At 37.2% G+C, this 5,973-nt stretch overlaps 1 long non-coding RNA gene across 2 annotated transcripts; it reads left to right on the forward strand.

Moving 5' to 3' along the window:
- The first annotated feature begins 992 nt into the window (after positions 1 to 992).
- On the forward strand, positions 993 to 5,513 carry LOC120441782. Of its 2 annotated transcripts, XR_005614275.1 has the most exons (5): positions 993 to 2,347; positions 2,962 to 3,024; positions 3,224 to 3,316; positions 3,925 to 4,056; positions 4,142 to 5,513. It is a non-coding gene; the product is annotated as an uncharacterized LOC120441782 (long non-coding RNA). The 2 variants fall into 2 exon arrangements; XR_005614274.1 differs by lacking the exon at positions 993 to 2,347 and having other exon boundaries at positions 2,516 to 3,024.
- Positions 5,514 to 5,973: the final 460 nt, after the last annotated feature.

Here is a 5,973-nt window from a genome sequence, read left to right on the forward strand (position 1 = left end):
TCCTGGATGGGCCTGAGCCCCCTTTCCCTGGCGGGTTGCAGAGTATGGGGGTGCCTACTGGGGTCAGCAGGGGAGCCACCACTTTCCCCTGCCGGTGGCGGACGCCCTCAGACATCGGTGTGTTGGTGGTTCTTTGTGTCCGGGGATGGGCGTCCAGATACACATCGGCTCACTCCTTGGTGGCTGCTTATCGGGGCCTGGAGCATGGGGCTCACTCGGGCCACTTCGGGGGTGGGGTGCCCTCGGCCTCGCGGCCTGGGGCTCGGTCACTCAGGCACAGCTGGCTGCCGGCAGAGCTCCCGGGCATGTCACTGCAACCCCCCCTGGTTTATGCTCCGTGGCTGCTGAGTGACCCCTCATCTGGGACTCTCCTCAGCTCTTTCTGGGATAGTGGCGCAGCTGCCCCTCTGTTGGTCTTCCTTGGTCTCTTGTGTTCTGGGGGCCTCTGGATGTCTGGAGTTTTGATGTCCTCCACACCTGCTTCATGCCCTGGAGGACGGGGCAGTGGCCCCCCACATCCTCTAGCAGATCATTACATGAAGGAACCTCTTAAAAACAAGCGCGTTCATGCTCACAGGTGTACACACGGGTGATCACACACACAAACTACACCCTTTTTGGCTCTTACCTCAAAGCACACTGTGCGCTGTCAATCTTACGTGCTTCACAATAATGTTTAATAATTAGTATTTACTGTCATATTCCCATATATCATTGTGATGTTGTTTATTACTCTCGTTTTCTTCTGCTTGCTTTCTTTTTTCTTTCTCAACAGGTGATCCAGGTGATCGATATATGTATTTTTTTGTCTGCTTATTCTGTTGGTTTTTGTTTTTTGCCCTTTTCCCCCGTCCCTCTCCTCAGCTGTTTTTCTTTCCCTCTTTCTTTCTCCCCTTTCTTTCCCCCAGTCAAGTCTGTCCCGTATTCAGCAAGTGAAGATAAAATAAACAATAAAAGGTGAATCAAATAGACCATTACGGCAAGGCTGGGATGGTCCATTTGGTAAAGTAAATCCATTGGGCATCTTTCTTCGCCTTTAGACAATATTTCTGATGGCAAAAGAACCAAATGGGACAGGAAAAAAAAAAATCTCCTGGCACAGATGGTTTAACTGCAGAGTTTTAAAAATCATTTTCTAATCTCGTGGCTCCGTTCTTACTGCAGGTTTTCATAGAAAGTATAGAGAATAACACCCTCCCTCCTACTCTTACTCAGGGTCTCATAACACTTATTCCAAAGCCAAACAAAGACTTACTTCTTATTGATCATTGGAGACCCATCTGTCTGCTCAATAATGACTATGAGATTATGGCTTTAGTACTTGCTAACAGAATTAAAGAGTTCTTGGATACAATTATCGATGAGACACAATCAGGCTTTATGAGAAATAGACACATTTCTAATGACATTAGACTGGTTTTAGATCTACTTCATTACTCTGATTTGGTATCTGACAATAGCTTCATTCTCTTTCTGGATTTTTTAAAAGGATTTTGATACAATTGAACATCAATTTATTTTCCACTCTTTGGAAAAACAATTGGCTTTGGAGAATTTTTCTGTAAAGCTTCAAAACCTTGTACACGAATTGCAATAACTCAATTAAAATGACTAACGACTCCACCCCGAGATTTGACCTGTTATACAAGGAATCACCATAGCTGATAAGGAGCTCATCATCAGCCAGCTAGCTAATGACACCACACTCTTCTTGAAGAATGCAAATCAAATCCGTCCAGCCCTTAGTGTAATTAGTGATTTCTCTGAGGCATCTGGTTTATGTCTAAACCTAAAAAAAATATGAATTACTAGCAATTAAAGGCTGCACTGCAAATGCTATCTGTAACATTTCTGTTAAACAAAAAGTCACATACCCAGGACTGTTAATATCCAAAGACCAAAAGTCAAGATGCTCGTCAAACTTCACTCCAATTATACAAAAAACACAAAAAAAGTTCAACCAGTGGCTGCAAAGGGATTTATCTCTGAAAGGTAGAGTGTTAATTACTAAAGCTGAAGGGATATCCCGACTGGCAAATGTTGCTCTCTCCTTACATCTGCACTCAAAAAAGTAAAATTTGGGGGTTATTGCATTTATATGACTCCAACATGTAATTTGAACACAATGAATTTATGTTTCTAAGGTGAACCTAATAAAATCATATGAGATCTACATGAAATTTACCAACTTAACACCTCTTACATTTATTCTTGTTGATATGACATGATAAAATCTAATAAGAGTGGTTAGCTTCCTTAAAGACTCGCGATATCACAAGATCACGTGAGATTTTAAACAACAGGAGGCAGGAAAGCACATGGTTTGCTTTGCGGTCATCTTGGAAAGGTAAGAGTGAATCTGTCTTCATCCATCCAGATGAAAATACTTTTTGCGCGAAGATATCATTAGTTTGTCTATTCTTTTCAGTGATATTTATTCACATTTGGGGTTTTTTTGTTTGTTTTTTAAAAATCTGTCTGTTTATGCCATTTTTAGCTAGCTAGCACGTTAGTACAACAATATAGCACAATGTCAAGCTAGCACAAGTATAAAAGCCTAATATGAAAGACATAGCTACTTGAAATGTAGATATTGTTTATAACTTAACCTCTGCAAATACGCTAGTTGGGCTTTACCACAGAAACTGTTGTGATAAATACAAATTTTATGTATGGGTTGTTTAAATGTGTAAGTTTGTAAGTTGCAATTGCTGCACAGTAGTTTACTTAACAATTGATGTATGTTTTTAGTACACTGAGGAGGAAAAACTAAACATGAACTGATATTTTTCTGTTTTTTTAATTTTTTTTTTAATTAAAATATTTGTCTACTTAATAAACTTAGAGACTTGCAGTGCCCTCCTGTTAAGATAACACATGTTTAATTGTGAAATGGTATTTTAGGTAAGGTGATCATTTTAATTTGAAATTTGTGGGACTGATTTATCTAATCTGTTTCAGGACGCAGCTGCCATCCAACCCCATAAGTGACCGTTGATGAAAGGGATCATTGGCCATCATCAAGTTAGTGATTTTAACATGTATATATATATATATATATATATATATATATATATATATATATATATATATATGTATATATCCCACTTTGTTTCATATATTTGTGTGTGTGCGTGTGTATATGTGTAAGTATATATGTATGTGTGGGAAGTGAGATAGAGTATATTTGTGTAATTTATGTATTTTTCCTCTGTGTATTAAGACTGCTGCTGTTGAAGTCAGAAGAGAATGCATCCTCAAAGGTCTTAGCGTGTACCTGAATGAAGATCCAGAGAAGCTGGTGAAGGATTACCTGGTATGTTAATTTGCATTTATCCTTATCTAATGAGATGATCAAAGATAGGCTCAATCTACATATAAAAAGCTACATACAAGAAATTTGTGGCTTTAAAAATTACCTTTTAAAAATAGGAAAAGTAAGGGCTTTGTTTTTCTCACTAGATACTGCACGCACCATTCTTGAGTGTTTTATACTAACCTCATAAAATAATATCATCACAGAACTAATATCATATAATGATTCACCCATTCACGCACACATTCATACAAGTATTTCTATGTAGCATTCACATAATGATGAATGTATCAGGAGCAACATGGGGTTCAGTATCTTACCCATGGTTAGTTCTGGTATTCAGACTGGAGAACCCAAGGATTAATCCAGTACACAACTTGCTCTACCGCCTGAGCCACAGCCACCCCTATCGCAACTAAATATTTTAAAAGACAGGACTTTGTTGAGGTATCTAATTAGATTGTCTTGAGTCAGAAAAAATGTCAGGCAGTCATTTTTTATTACATTTACATTATTATAAAGTTTGAATGAATAAAGCTTTTAGGTATTTTACATTAATTATCTCTCTCTCTCTCTCTCTCTCTCTCTTTTTTTTAATTTTTTTTAAGGACGTTGATAAAAGCATCGCCACTGCCATAGCAGAGACGGTTTTGGAATCTGTATCATTTTATCAGAGGGTGCGGAGCCTGGCGATGACCCTCTGGATGTTATGATTGTTCTAGAGGGGGTGGAAGTAATGGGTGAGTTGGGCAGTGTAGCTTTTGCAGTGGCAATGTTGCTTGGTCTGGTCTACTCACTAAACTTGAGCTACCCTCTGGAACTCAGGTACACCTTTGAGGTTCTGCAGAAGATTCTTATGGAATTGGATGCACACAAACTATCCAACAAAGTACAGGTTCTCAAAACTCTTCTTTCTCGTTGAGAAATGTTGTCAATACAACAGCTACACCATGTATCTGGACCATGAACCTGAAAGAACTGCAGACAGATGATACCATGCATTTTGTATTCATGTTGTGATACACAAAATTGGTGATATTTGTTTTTTTGAAAGTGCATCTCTTTGACCTTCAAAGTAGTTGTACTGGTAATCAGAAAATCACTTGATTCAGCCGTTCATTGTGGTTAAAAAAATGGTTTAAACAGGTTAAGTTTCCACCATCTCCACTAATTTTTTTTCTGTGATAAAACTTGCATTAGATGTATTCTTCACACGTTATGTGAAATGTACTATAGATACAATAAATTGGAGAAAACAATAAGATCTGTATGACATTTTTTTTTAATTTAAGTTTTAGATATTGTAATAGTGCAATGCATGTTATCCAGACTCTAGACTTTGTTAAATACTCCAAAAAATTACTCTTTAAATGAACTTAAAATAATCATGGAAAGAATTTCCACATTATTAAATGGCTTTCTATTAGCATTAAACACTTGTGTTGGACTAACATAATTTGTATGAGTTGGTTCAACTCAATTAACTTAAGTTGGAACCAAATTTAGTACATTAGTTGGAGAAAACCTACAGAATTGAGTTGGAACAAAACCCTTAAAGTTGGATCAACACTATTATCTTATATTGGATTCAAATGCAGTAAATATGTTCATTCATCAATCTTTAATTAAGTTGGTCCAACTTGAGTACATTAAGTCGGAATTACAGAATTGCATAATGCTAAAATAAAGCAATTTAATCACGTGGAAATTCTTTCCATGATTTTTTTATGTTCATTTAAAGAGTTATTTTTTTGAGTGTGGATAAGAAGATTAGTAAAGACATTGACCGCATGCACTTTAATTTTATATGGAAAAACCATAAGCAACCATAAGCAGGTCCTCTTAGCGTGGACCCTCATTTATAAACACAACTTCTCACCACACAAATACCTCATCTGGAACAACAGAGATATTTTATTTCAAAATAAATCACTTTTCCTGGAAACTTGGGTCCAAAATGGGATCCTATTGGTGGCTCAGCTGGTTAATAAAGAGGGAGTACTGCTTACTTACAATGAATTCCTTACACTATATAATTTTCCCATCAGTGTTTGGGAATTCTCAATGGTGCTTGGTGCCATACCCTCAGGTACACTGAAAAAAAGGCCCTGTTGGATTTACTTGATTCAATAGTGGACATCGGTTGCACACAAATGTTTTGCTTTGGCAGAAACTTAAACAATTGAGTTCAATCAACACAACTTGTTCATATTCAATAAACCTGTGCATTTTATGTTCATAAAACGCGATTGAAACATGTTTAGATGAAGTAAGTTGAGCTCTTGGAATATTTTAATCCTTCACAATTTTGTCATTTTATTTCAACACTATTCAATAACTTTTACCCCAATACTACTTGGTCACGTAAATACTACATGTTCTCTTCATATTATGTAATGTTCAACAAAGTCTAGATCCTGATTACCATAAAAATTGAATGGATGTACAACAACTACCATCCTCCTATCTTTATCCTGGTTGCAGGAAGGCTGGGAAATAACCCTGAAGTGATAGGTTACAAGGCAGGGTACACCCTGGACAACTCATAAGTCTATCACAAACAACCATTTGCACTTACATTGACAGGTAATTTAGAATCACCAATTAACCTAACTCTAACAACAGCATGATTTTTAACTGTGGGAAGAAACCAGAAT

This window comes from Oreochromis aureus, linkage group 9 (genome assembly GCF_013358895.1).
Source record: "Oreochromis aureus strain Israel breed Guangdong linkage group 9, ZZ_aureus, whole genome shotgun sequence".
Classification (NCBI taxonomy): Eukaryota; Metazoa; Chordata; class Actinopteri; order Cichliformes; family Cichlidae; genus Oreochromis; species Oreochromis aureus.